Consider the following 15,144-nt stretch of genomic DNA (forward strand, 5'->3'; position numbering starts at 1 on the left):
CAATAAGAAGTATTTACCTAAAACCATCAGCAAGCATTATATGTAATGGAGATAAGTTAGAGGCCTTCCCAATAAGATCAGGGGGGAAACAGGGATGTCCATTATCACCTCTATTATTAAATATTGTACTAGAAATGTTAGTGTTAGCAATCAGAGAAGAAAAAGGAATTAAAGGAATTAGAATAGGCAAGGAGGAAACAAAACTATCACTCTTTGCAGATGATATGATGGTATACTTAGAGAATCCTAGAGAATCAACTCAAAAATTACTTGAAACAATTAACAACTTTAGCAAAGTATCAGGATATAAAATAAATCCACACAAATCATCAGCATTTCTATACATGACCAACAAAGTCCATCAGCAAGAGATAGAAAGAGAAATTCCATTTAAAGTAACAGTAGACAATATAAAATACTTGGGAGTCTACTTGCCAAGACAAACCCAGGAACTCTATGAACACAATTACAAAACACTTTTCACACAAATCAAATCAGATCTAAACAATTGGAAAAATATCAATTGCTCATGGATAGGCAGAGCTAATATTAAAAAAATGATGATTCTACCTAAATTAATTTACTTATTTAGTGCCATACCAATCAGACTACCTAAAAATTATTTTATAGAGCTATAAAAATAATAACAAAATTCATCTGGAAAAACAAAACGTCAAGAATATCAAGGGAAATAATGAAAAAAATGCACAGGAAGGTGGGTTAGCTGTACCAAATCTGAAGCTATACTATAAAGTGGCAGTCATCAGAACTATTTAGTACTGGCTAAGAAATAAAGTGGAGGATCAATGGAATAGGCTAGGCATAGGAGACACAGTAGTAAATGACTTTAGTGATGTACTGTTTGATAAACCCAAAGACTCCAACTTCTGGGATAGGAATGCAGTATTTGACAAAACTGCTGGGAAAACTGAAAGATAGTATGGCAGATATTAGGCATAGAACAACATCTTACACATTATACTAAAATAAGGTCAAAATGGGTACAGGATTTAGATATAAAAGGTTATACCATAGGTAAGTTAGGAGAGGAAATAATAGTTTACCTTTCAGATCTTTGGAAAGGAGAACATTTTATGACCAAACAAGAGATAGAGAATATTATGAAATGCAAAATGGATGATTTTGATTACATTAAATTAAAAAGATTTTATACAAAAAGAAGAAATGCATCCAAAATTGAAAGGGAGGCAGAAAGCTGGGAAACAATTTTTATGGCCAGTACTTCTGATAAAGACCTTCTTTCTAAAATATCAAGAAGCAAATCAAATTTATAAGAATCCAAGTCATTCCCCAATTGAGAAATGGTCAAAGAATATGAACAGGCAGTTTTCTGATGAAGAAATCAAAGCTATCCGTTGCCTCATGAAAAAATGCTCTAAATCACTATTGATTAGAGAGATGCAAATTAAAAGAACTCTGAGGTACCAACTGACACCTATCAGATTGGCTAATATGACAAAAAAGGAAAATAATAAATGTTGGAGAAGCTGTGGAAAAATTGGAACACTAATGCATTGTTGGTGGAGCTGTGAACTGATCCAACCATTCTGGAGAGCAATTTGGAATTATGCCCAAAGGGCGATAAAGCTGTGCATACCCGTTGACCCAGCAATACCACTTTTGGGTCTTTTTCCCAAAGAGATCACAAAAAAGGGAAAAGGACCCACATGTAGAAAAATATTTATAGCTGCTCTTTTTGTGGTAGAAAGTAATTGAAAATTGAGGGGCTGCCCATCAACTGGGGAATGGCTGAACAAGTTGTGGCATATGAATGTAATGGAATTCTATTGTGCTGTAAGAAACGATGAGCAGGAGGAGTTCATCCAGAGACACCTGGAAGGACTCGCATGAACTGATAATGAGTGAGATGAGCAGAACCAGAAGAACATTGTACAGAGTATCATCAACATTATGTGTTGATCAACTGTGATAGACTGGATTCTTCTCACCAATACAATAAAGTTCCAGAGGACTCATGATGGAGAAGGCTCTCCAAATACAGGAAAAAAGAGAACTGTGGAATATGGATGCTGATTGAACCATCCTATTTCTTTTGTGTTGGGTGCTGTTGTTTTTCTTTTTTGAGGTTTTTCCTTTTTGCTCTGATTCTTCTCTTATAACATGACTAATGCAGAAATATGTTCAATGTTATTGTACATATATAACCTATATCAGATTACCTGATATCTTGGGGAGGAGGGAGGCAGGGGAGGGGAGGAGAAAAATTTGAAATCAGAAATCTTATGAAAACAAATGTTGAAAACTGTCTCTACATGTAACTGGAAAACAATAAAATACTTTTATAGTAAGAAAATTAAAAAAAAGAAGACACTTCCAACTTCCTGAGGGAAAACAAAGAAAGGGAAGTCAAGAAATCTATCTTTCATCAGTAGGGAGACATATTAAAGTCCTTATTTGTCCCAGGCAGTGTCTCCTGTGTCCCTTCCAGGAACAAGTGGGATGCAGAAGCAAAGACAAGAGCTCCTTTCAAGGGGGTGACCTGGATCTCCTGTCTTGATCCTTCTTTGGAACAGTTATTTCTGTCTTCTGTTTCTGTCTCCGCTATCAGGTTTCTATTAGGTATGAGGAAAGTGAGGGGATATATTATGCCTAGATGAAGAAGGGACCTTGGACTTTTCTAGTTGCAATATGTGTTATTTTGGAAACTAGATTACTGAGATTTTAGTAACCCAATCTTCTGGGAGAGAGGGAAGGGAGGCTGTCTTTAAAATGGGTCAATGCTTGAAGTCTATTAGAAAAGACCAATAAGATAGTTTAGGTTAATATATTTTTTTCCAGTTTATATATCAGATCTGGTGAAGGTCATATGCCTATGGAAGGATATCCTCCCTTCCCCACCCCACCTTTGATAATTCAAATAATTCTCTACCCCCATCCCACAAATTTAGAAGAAAGATTAAGAGCACCAAATGAAGGGTGCAAGTTTTGCTTCTATTACAAAATGTTTAATACTATTTAAAAGGTCTCAAGATAGCATTCTTGGGGGCAGCTATGTGGCACAGTGAATAAAGCACTGGCCCTTGATTCAGGTGGACCCAAGTTCAAATCCAACCTCAGACACTTGACACTTACTAGCTGTGTGACCCTGAGCAAGTCACTTAACCCTCATTGCCTGGAAAACAAAACAAAACAAAACAAAAACCAAAAACCAAACCAAACATACAAAAAAGATAGCATTCTTCCCTCTTTTCTTTTCTTCCTCACTCCAACACTGGAAAGAAGTAGGAAATCTCACAGTTGAATAATGGCTTCTCTTCCATTTGACTCACTTGTCCTTAAACAAGATAAATAAAAAGGAGGGGTTTCTTTTGAATAAGGTGCACCCTTCTGACAGAAGGATGATAGACTCAAGGCATAGAATGAAATACACGTTTTTAGATATGGAATATATGTATATTTGTTTTGGTAGACTACCTATATTACAAGTATTTTGTTTTTATTATTTCATTTGCAAGCAGATTTGGAGGGGAGAAAGCAGCTAGTTATACTGCAGACAAAAGAAAAAGAAGAAAAGAAAGAAGCTTACTTTAAAAAATACATAGAAAACAGAAGGAAACAGACAAGCAGGACAACTTTGAAAGTAACATGTTGAATTTATTATATGCCTAAAAACTCCAAGTTGTACATAATGGAGATTTGTGGTTTCACATATAATCCTGGGGTTTTTTTTCTGTTCTACTTTATATATGGAAATATTTGTTTGTAAAATTAAGAATAAAAAAGAAATTAAAAAAAGAAAACACATCAATTGATATCGTGGTACAATCATGTTTCATTCCACTGTCTTAGTGATGCCTATGAGGTCAAATTGATCTTGCATTAAGACTTCTTGTTCTTGTTAAGTCACTAAATTTGGGGCATTTATGTATATATATTTAGGTATGAAACTATTGGCACTTTTCTTGAATTTTTTTCTCCTGTGCACTTCTAGATGTTTCAGCTGCTCTTTTTTCCCCTTCATTATAACTACTTTCTATGGTATTTAATTTAGTAGACATACATTGGCAGTCTTCTACCTCCTCCATTCTTTTGGTTTAAACCAGTGATGTCAAACTCAAATATAAAAGGATCCCTGTGGACACTATATTGACTTAGAAAAACAAAGTTTAACGTTATCTATATTTTATTGTATTTTAAAATTTATTTTGTTAAACATTTCCTATCACATTTTTTGGGCGGGGCAATGAGGGTTAAGTGACTTGTCCAGGGTCACACAGCTAAATAAGTGTCAAATGTCTGAGGTCACATTTGAACTCAGGTCCTCCTGAATCCAGGGCTGGTGCTTTATCCACTGTACTCCTAGCTGCCCCCCCAATCACATTTTAATCTAGATTAGGTCTAGGTGTTTTGCATTCCTTCAGCTTAAACCTCATTGATTATCTTTACAAGACACCTGGCAAATATATTCTTTCCAGTGATTGTGGGGTATACTCCATCTTTGGCCAGGAATTTGTATTTTAAGTTGTAGTCCAGAAATTGACATTTTATTAACAGATACTATCTTCTTTTAGACAGCTCTTCACTTTCCAAATTAATCTCTTTCACCTCTTGTCTTCAATAGATAAGAATGAGAAAAACACAACTTCTGTTCCCCATGGACTTAAGTTGTTTCCCTAAGATTTGGCAGCTTCATTTGTGCTGACATGAATCATCAAAAGGGGTTAGTTTTGGATACATGCTGGCAGAGAAAACAGAGCTCTCTACTGTTATTAACAGGTTGACAAATAGTTGCCTCAGTATCCCAGTGCAGGGAATCAGCAACTAGAATTATTCTTTTCTTCCTTTGTTTCTTACTGGATGACCTCTCACACTATAGCTTTATTTTATCATTGTTTGGAGAATAAGTAGTTTCTTCCTTTTCACCCTCCTCTTCAGGAAAAGCATGTTATATTTGCCTTTAAAAAAAAAACATGTTGAATCAATAGCTTTTGTTATTTATCACCTCTATTTACCAATATATCTCTCCCCCTTCCTCTTTGTCAGTGAGATATGTCTTATAATAAAAAAGAAAAAAAAAGCACGGTTGGACAGAATCAACACAAGAAGTCTGACATTACATATAGGTTCTATAGCCACAGTGTCCCATGTCTCTGCAAAGAAGTGCAGGTGGTGTCTTCTCATATGTTCTCTTTGGGACAAATGTTGTTCATTATAATTAAAAAATCTTTTTTGAATTTAGGTAGCAAATGCCAAATAAGATGAGTATTTTCATATGCAGCATTGAAAAAGAGAGGCTTCTATGTAAAACTGCAAATCTTTCACGTTCATTGTTATTTCATAGTTTTTTTTTGTTTCTTTTTGTTCTTTACTTTGTTATAGTGTTTTCCTAGTTCTCATTGATTTACTTTCTGTCAGTTCACGTAAGTCTTTTCATGCGTCTCTGTAGTTTTATATTCATTATTTTTTTTACAATTCACAATTTTTCCATTATGTTAATGTACCAAAATTTGTTTAGCTATTCCTCATTGGATGAGCATGGAATTTATTTCCTGGGATATTTGGTTCAAAGGATATTTTAGTATCTTTCTTAATAGTTCAAAATGCCTAGCAGAATGGTTGAACCAATTTATAGCTCCATTAACAGTGTTTTGTGCACTTTTTCTTTCCCAAGACTCTTCAAAATTGATTGTTCCCATATTTAGTCATCTTCGTCACTTTGCTGGATGTAAGGTGAAACCCCAGAGTTGTTATGATTTTCATCTTATCGTTAGTCCTTTGGAGAAATATTTCATGTGGTTAATAGTTTATTTCTTCTTTTGAGAACTCGTCCTTTGGGGAATGACTTTTGTTAATCACACACATACATATGTATGTGTATATATGCATGCATGTATGTATATTTGTGTTGTTTCTTTAAATCAGAACTTTATTCAGATATACTGTAAAAAATTATTTTTCCCAATTGGCTACTTCCCTTCTAATTAACCTATAACCCATTCACATCCTTGATCTCATTGTACTTATGAAGCAGGGAAATAAAATCCTGCACTCAAACACAACCTAGCCTTCAACCATTAACTCCGAGATCTCCTGATCCAAAGTTGATTTCTTTGGCTTCAGCTCCTGATTTCAAGTCCTAGACAATCCTCAAAGGTCCCATCAGCCTGGACAAAATTGAGAATGAGCAAAGGGTAACAGGAAGCTGCAGAATGGTATCTGGGGACTCCTAGTCCTGCCCTCACTTGGCCTGGGCCCCTCTTCCAGGCATCTTTGCAGTGGGTAGAGCTCCAAGGCAGCCTGGGGAATGAAGCAGTGGGCAGGCAGAGGTCTGGTAGACTGTTCTTCACAGAATAAGTATTCTCCCAAAAAGAAGCCAGGTGAATCTCTCAAATCTGTTTTAAAATTCAAATTATGGGGGGCAGCTAGGTGGTGCAGTGGATAAAGCACCAGCCCTGGAGTCAGGAGTACCTGAGTTCAAATCCGGCCTCAGACACTTGACACTTACTAGCTGTGTGACCCTGGGCAAGTCACTTAACCCCCATTGCCCCGCAAAAAAACCCAAAAAAACAAACAAAAAAAAACAAATTATGGCTTTCCTTTCACTTTCTCCTCTATGTAACATTCTTCTACTCTTCAACATCCTGACATAAAGTTTTCCCTTCTCTACCTCAGATTTCCTATTTTCCTCCAACTGAAACCTCTTCCTTTTGCTTCCTTTGGGAACATTTTATTTTCTATAACAATCTGAAACATGAAAAAATGTTCTTTGAATCTCTTCCCTTTCTCTAGAACGAAAATCAGCCTGCATGTAGAAGACAGATAATCACTGGGCTGTGGCAGAAAAATAAACATCAAAAACTTTAGACAAGTCACTGCATTATTTCTCTTACTCTCCCTTCAAGTTGTGATTTTCAGCATTTAAGAAAAAGAGAAAAACTCAAACCAAATACTTATGGATGAATATAATTTAACCCTGAGCATGTAACTAAGTATAACTTTTGAATGCAAATTTTACTTCTTGATAACTTTACTCAACTTTTTCAAGTCTCTACATACCTGCATCCACCTCTCCTTCAGCCTTGTAGAAAACTCCTGTTTTGTTAATATTCCTCCCTGACCAATCTACTCTTCCATTTTAGTTTATCTTCTAATTGTTCCATTTGGCTTTTTGTTACTTATCTTGCCTTGTCATCTACCTTCAACTTTTAATGTTTTATTGTTTCTCTTGGGTTTCCTATATATGATAAATATATGTGTATATATAAATATATGTACCTCATTTTACTAAATTTTTTCCCTCTTGTATCATCATTATAACTAGTCAAAGACTCTTTTTTTCCCTTTTCCTTTTTTTTTTTTTTTTTTGCGGGGCAATGGGTGTTAAGTGACTTGCCCAGGGTCACACAGCTACTAAGTGTCAAGTGTCTGAAGCCGAATTTGAACTCAGGTACTCCTGAATCCAGGGTTGGTACTTTATCCACTGCACCACCTAGCTGCCCTAGTCAAAGACTCTTGAATGAGAATGATAAGAGAAATCCCTACTTGGAGTTGGAAAGATTCTGTGTGTTTCTCTATTACATATGAGAGATTCAAATAACATTATTATAGGAATGGAAGGACTTTTTGGACATACTTTATTGCTTACTTAAAATGTTTATTGTATGTTGTCAAAGGTTTTTCCTTCATCTATTGAATGAGAAAATTAATGGATAAATCACTTATTATATGATTATTATGTGTAAAGCACACATAGGAGATACAAATAGAAATTCAAGATAGTCCCTGCTTTCAAGATGCTCACATTCTAATGTGAGAGAAATTCATCTAGATAAAATTTCAGCTGCGTATCAGATAGAAAAGTACCATGGTCTTTAGGATGCAATGAACAGATATTAATACTTCCTCTGCAATGTCATTTTCACTGATAAAGTCATATCAGTTCATGATGTTAAACTATTTGATAGTGCCAAGAACTTTGGTGGCAAGACATTTCTTTTCCGGGTTTTCAATAGTTGTGACTGTAGAACCTGCAGGAACAATTACCAGGGTACATCTTCATAGGAGGTTGCCTAGGAGGTTGGATGGAAGCATTGTCCAGAAAACAGTGCTATTCCCAAGGTTCTTATGGCCTGAACTGTATTTTTCAAAGTAATAAACATTTTTAGTTATAGTTCTGGGTTCCAATTTTTGTCCCTTCTTCCCTCCCTCTCCTCCTCCATTCCTGAGGCAGTAAGCAATCAGATATGGCTTATGTATGATTATGTAAAACATTAACATAATCGTCATTTTATACAAGAAAACTTGAACAAAAGAAAAAATGAAAGAAAGTGAAAAATTGCATGCTTCAGTCTTTTCCATCAATATCAGTTCTTTCTTTGGAGGTGGATAGTATGTTTCAATAGTCCTTTGGGATTGTCTTGGATCATTGTATTGTTGAGAACAGTTAAGTCTTTCACAGTTCTTCATCAAACAATATTTCTGTCTCTGTGCACAATGTTCTCTTGGTTCTGCTCACTTTGCTATACATCAGTTCATATGAGTCTTTCCATGCCTTTCTGAAGTTATCCTACTTGTCATTTCTTACATCACAATAATATTCCATCACCATCATATACCACAGCTTGTTTAGCCATTCTCCAATTAATGGGCATTCCTTTGATTTCCAATTCTTATTCACCACAAAAAGAGCTGCTATAAATATTTTTGTACAAATAGGTCTTTTTCTCTTTGGGGGGATGTCTGAACTGTCTTTAACAAAGTCTAAGAGAAGAGAAGGGTCAAAGTGGTGATTGTGCTTTGACTTGCTTCGCAGAAGCTGCCTCTCTCTCCCTTAGTGCTTGCAGCCCCTTTCTGAATCTTTAGTAGCAATGGTAAAAAGAAAACAGGTCAGAGTACGAATAATTGTAGTTTTTAAACTATCAATCAACATAATGCTATTGGTACTCTAAATGTGCCATCTTTACTCAATGGCCAAATGGCATACTTATGGAGAATATCCTTGATGAGGATATTGGACGGGAACAGGTAAGCTTTTTCAAGTGATTTTTCAGAACAGACAACAGCTTTACTATCATAAATGAACTAAAAGAGAACTTCAGAGAATACAAAATCCCACCATACTTTTTTGTTGTTGATTATGTTTTCAAAGTATCTGATTTGGTAGAGAAAAACACCTCTCTTATAAGAAGGTCTTTCCCATACATATGTCAAAATCATTCAAAACTCCTTGAAATATACAGAAACGGAAATAGTCTTGCTTGGCAGCCTTATGTTTATTAATAGGCAAGATGTAATCCAGGGAAATCTGATTACCAAAAGTGTTATCACTGCTATGGAGGAAATCTAGTACAGAGTGAAAAAGCTTCCTGGATGAAATCTGTAACTATTTGAAAGAGTTTGGTCTTATTATCCATTCAACAAAAACCAAATAGATTAAGATTGTCTATTTGCCCGACAGAGATGGAATCAGACAATTTATAGAACTCATCCATCAATATATATCTTAGACAGTCTCTGTAAATGGATAATGAGTTAAGCTAAGAACTGAACAAGTGGACCTCAGATTGTATTGTTTTGGGGATAATGGGAAGGTGTTCTAATGGCCCCAAATTTAGTCCTGTAAACAAAGGCTCATCTTTTTCCACACCAATACTCTTCTGTATTGTTTATGGCTATGACACATGGAACACACAATCCCTGAAAAACTGAAAGTAAGTATTATTCAAAGGACAATGGAAAGGTTAATGGCGGATGCAGGTGGAATTCCCCATATTATAAGTGTGGAGTTATAAAAAGGAAGAATGAGGGAAAATTGTTGGACAGTCCATTTTATCCAGTGATGAAGTCAAGACAAAGTGAGGAAGTTGCTTTGTACAGCTGCGCCCTCTGTAGAAAACTCCTTTGTGGATATAGAGAAGAATTGCAAGAATGAAGAGGCTCAGATAAGTTATAATCTGCAATTTGGAGGAAATATTCATTTTGACAAGATTACAAAGCCATCTGAGTATTTTTGAAGGAATGGTTTTTGAATATAAAAAAGAAGTGTCATGGCTTCATTAAAAATAGATCACTTTAACCTATTTTTAAATGGGATTATTAGATTATAAATAAGGCTTGTATCCCAAGCCTGGGAGTTGGGAAGTTCAGTTATTATTATTTTTATTTTATAGATGGGGAAATTGATTCTCAAAAAGATTAAGTGAATTGCTTCTGGTAACAGCTAGTATGAGAGGTGAGATTTGAAATTAATTTGATTTCCAGTTTAACACTCTCTCCACTGTACCATGCTATTGTTGCTGTTGTTTTTTGTTATTGTGGTGGTGGTGGTAGGAGTTACAGAGTGGTGTATTTAACTTAATGTAAGGGGAAAATTTCTAACAATTAAAGCAATCCTCAAGTGGAATGTGTTGTTCCAGAAGTAGTGAGTTTTTCTCCTACTTGTCTTTGTCAAAGGCTCGATCACTTTTCACAGGTGTTGGTAGCATGGATTCTTAGTTAGCCACAGGTTGATCTAGATTAGAGGTTCTTGTCCTGGGGTCTGTGAACTTAAAATTTTTTTTTGATAACCATATCTCAATCTAATTAGTTTCCTTTGTAATCTTTGATGAGACAGTGAGGTGGCACACTGGATAGAGCACTGAAGACAGGAAGACAATTGAAATCCAGCATCAGACACTTACTAGCTATGTGACCCTAGGCAGGTTACTTAAACATTCTCAGTTTTGGGTTTTTTAATCTGTAAAATGGTGATAATAATAGCACCTACCTCCCAGGGTTGTTGTGAAAGTAAAATGAGAACATATTTGTCACATGTTTTGCAAACTTTAAAGTGCTATAGAAATGCTAGCTGTTATTATTAATCCTTTGTTTATATATTATACACCATTTATAATATTATGGATAGCTAAGTGGCACAGTTAGTATAACATTTGGCTTGAAATTAGGAAGACTTATTTTTATGAGTTCAAATCTGTTCTCACACACTTACTAGCTGTGTGATCCTGGACAAGTCACTTAATCCTGTTTGCCTTAGTTCCTCATCTGTAAAATGGACTGGAGAAGGAAATGGCAAATCACTTCAGTACCCTTGCCAAGAAAACCCCAAATGGGATCATGAAGAGTCAAACACAACCGAAACAACTCATCAACAATGACAATTATACAATATCATAATATAACTTATATTAATGAATTTCATTTTATACATTCAAAAACATTCTGAGAAGGGATCCATAGACTTCAGCAAAAAATGTTATGAACTGGTAGAAATGAAGAGGGAAATAGCATCACCCACAAATTGGGAAAATCAAGGAAAGTTTCACAGAGACAGAGGCACTTGAGCTTAACATTGATGAAAGAGAACTATTTGGACAGGTAGAAAGGGTACAATTTTATACAACTAATGTTGTTTAGTGATAGAGTGAATGTACTATAAGAAGAACTGAATCATCCCAATCTTCTCACCATAAATGAAACCAGAAGATAAAAGGAAGTTACAATTAAATGGAAGGATATTTCAGAGGTTCTCCTTGGATAATCAGTGAGATAGAATGGAAAGAGAGCACTGGCACTAGAGTAAGAGGTCCTCGGTTCCAATCCTATTTTTAATTCTTGCTCTCTATTTGATGTTGGACATGTTACTTAAGCTCCCTGGGTCTCAGTTTCCTAATCCGAAAAATAAGGGGTTGGGTGGATTAAGGTTTTTTTGAGGTCATTTCTAACTCTAGATCTTTGATACAATGACCTCTAACAGATTCTGTAACTGGTGAGAGGAAATTTTCAAAGAGGGGAGACTCTATAAAGTATAAATCAGTAAGCTTGACTTCCATTCCTAGAGAAATTCTAGAATGTATTATTAAAGGAATATTTTTGGTAAACATCTTTAAAAAGAGGAAGCAGTGAATAGAAGAAGCCAGATTAATTAATTTTTCTTTTGTAATAGTGTTACTAGACCGGTGGATGAGGTGAATGTTGGGGGTATAGTACAACATATCTAGATTTGAGTAAAACATCTGAGTCTCACGCTATTCTTTTTAACAAAATTGAGGGATGTAGGATAGATTTTAGTACATCATATCGATAAAAACACTTAATGATAAGATCAAAAGTGTCATAATTTAACCAGTAAAGCTAAACTTGGAGGGAATTCTATCAGGGTACTCCAGGGATCTATTCTTGGTCCTGTGCTGTTCATTTTTGACTTGGGTGCTGGCAAAGATGATATGTTTACAAAATTTCTCAGTGACACAAATCTGGAAGGAATAGCTAACACATAGGATGACATAGAAGGATTTAAAAAGATTTTGATGGGCAAATTATGTACTGAATCTAACAAGAGAAAGTAATAGGGATGAAAATTAAAAATATAAAATATAAGGATAAAAATAAAATAGAAAAACTAGGGTTCAAAAATCAACTTCACAAGTACTAGATGACTGCAACATGGAGAGATGACATAGATAATCCTGTGAGAGTTTTAGGGAACTGTAAGCTTAATGTGAGTCAACATAATTTATTAACTCAATACTAACCATACTCCCTGCCTTAAACTTAATACAATACTCTATCTCTGGTTTGACTGGGGTGAAGATACAGTGGGATTATTACTTCCATCATTCTGAACACTATGACTCTCATAATGCAGATCAAGTTTGCATTAGCATTTATGGCTGCCAGGAAAGAAGGAAAGAAGGAACAAAGGAAAAAACCCCCACATACACAAATAATATGTGAGATCTTGGACAAGTCACTTGCTCTCTTTTGTTCGCAATATCCTCATCTGGGAAATGAGGAGGTTGAACTAGATAACCTTTAAAGTTCCCTCCAACTTTGAATCTTTGAACACTCTATGAACACACTATGAGGTATCTGTACCTAGCACAACCAGGTATTAAGAACTGAGTTTTCCCTCTGTTCCTGACATGCCATCTTGTGGACAAACCAATAAGCTGCAGATTTATGACAATCAGAATGTGACTCAGGCTGAATGTGAGATATATAAAACATTGAGGGCAATCTTAGCTTTGTGTCTTTTCAATGTTTGTTTACATGTGTCTGTTAACTAATTAAACATTCAAGTGCTTACTATGTGCCAGGCACTTCATGAGTAGCTGAGAGTTACACAAAGATAAATATTCTCTCTTACCCTCAAGGGGTTTACTTTCTACCTAATTCCTGAAACCCTGCAAAATACCGAGACAGTTCTTGTTAAACCATTATCATAACAGTCAATCAGCTAACAGGTATTGTCACATGCCTGTCATTTTGTTAGGCTTCAGTTTCTGGTTAACATGGGTGGGAGTGGGAGTGGGAAGATGAAAGTACTATGTCATGATTTGAAATGGGCTTTGTACATGGGTACCACAAACTACTAGACTAAAAACTTCTTGTACACTAATAGGCATAGGATCACAGAGTTTTAGCTGGAAGGGACAATGATAATCTAGTTTAGCCCCTTTGCTTTACAGATGGGGAAGCTGAGGCCCAGAGAGAAGAAAGGGATTTGCCCTGGGTCACATTCAAAGCAGGCAGCAGAACTGGAATTCAAACCTTGGTCCTCTCAGTCTAAATACTATGATTTTTTTCATTACAATTTCTGCTTCGCTTAAATTTTCCTTGGTTTTACACAAAGTATTCTTCATTTTCCCCTCCAGAATATGGCCCCACCTGACTGTTTGATTTATTTCATATTATTCCTCTATACATGCTCTATATTCAAGCTAAACTGAAGTACTAGCTGTTTCCAAATTGGGTATTCCATATCTGTCTCTGTGTCTCTTCTGTCCCCCGTGCCTGGACATCACTCCCTCCACTTATCCAAATCTTCATCTTTTAAAAAAATATATTTAAAATCTTTTCCCAATTACATGTAAAAACAAGTAAACATTCTTTCTTCCTAATTTTGAGCTCCCAATTTTTTCCCTCCTTTTTCCTTCCCCTCCCCCATTGAGAAGGAAAGCAATTTGACACAGGTCATACACGAGTAGTCATACAAAATATACTTTCATATAAATGATTCTGTGAAAGAAAACAGACAAAAAACCCCCAAGTAAAATAAAAAAGAAGAGAACAAAAAGGTATCTTTGATTTTCATTCAGGCTCTACCAGTTCTTCAAATCATCTTTTTTTAACACTCAGCTCAGGTTCTTCTACCTCAGGGAAACTTTACTACTCCATATTTCCTTGTATTTGCTTTTCTGTGTATATGCCATGGACCCTCAAGAAGAAATTCTTCTTGAGGGCAGGGGTTGTTATTCTATTTGAATCCTCAGCATGATGAATACAGTAGACAGTAAATAAATGTCAGTTGTTGCATAAAGAATCCATTCCCATTGGGAGGTTAGGTTGGTCTTTGAGGTTGAATCTCCAGGAATAGATGCAGAGTTATATTCTATTTATTTATTTATCTGTTTATTTATTCATCCATTTATTTAGTTATTTGTTTATTTTTGTGGGACAATAAGGGTTAAGTAACTTGCTCAGGTTCACACAGCTAGCGTGAGATCAAGTGTCTGAGGGTGGATTTGACCTCAGGTCCTCCTCAATCCAGGGACAGTTCTTTATTCACTGCGCCACCTAACTGCCCCCAGAGTTGTATTTTAAATGTTCATTAATGAATTGTATTTGCTATGGCTTAAATTGACTCTCAGTGGCTTCATCCTTATTTAGAGACTGGCTTTGTGTCTTTTTCTCTTGCTCCCTATGACCTCATCAGAGAACCAACCTAAAATGATTAGGGATGCTTATTTTTCCCCACACTGAGTTTAGGCCTTAGCACACATTAAACTGATGAAAATAGATGAAGGGTTTCAGTTAGTGACTTTTCTATGAGGTATATCTTAACAAGATGTGGTAGATCACCCTCAGACTCAGGCCAAGTTAGGGGACTGGACTGGTTCTTGATATCCTGGGGTAGAGGTCAGTCAAGATGTCATAGAGGAGTCAAGAGAGTAGAGGAATAGTGGGATGTAAGGCTGGATGGAGACAAGCTGAAGTTGGTTTGTGAAAGACTTCAAATATCAAGCTTGTTGTTGTTGTTGTTGTTGTTGAGTTGTTTCAGTTGTGTCTGAATCTCTGTAACCCCATTTGGGGTTTTCTTGGCAAAGATACAGGAATGGTTTGCCTTTTCCTTCTTCAACTCATGTTCTAGGTGAGAGAACTGAA

The 15,144-nt window shown here is 35.8% G+C and overlaps 1 pseudogene; it reads left to right on the forward strand.

The window, feature by feature from the left end:
- Positions 1–8,967: 8,967 nt before the first annotated feature.
- The window catches only part of LOC122739167, a 50,294-nt pseudogene continuing 44,117 nt past the window's right edge, over positions 8,968–15,144 (forward strand).

This window comes from Dromiciops gliroides, chromosome 2 (genome assembly GCF_019393635.1).
Source record: "Dromiciops gliroides isolate mDroGli1 chromosome 2, mDroGli1.pri, whole genome shotgun sequence".
NCBI classification, from domain to species: domain Eukaryota; kingdom Metazoa; phylum Chordata; class Mammalia; order Microbiotheria; family Microbiotheriidae; genus Dromiciops; species Dromiciops gliroides.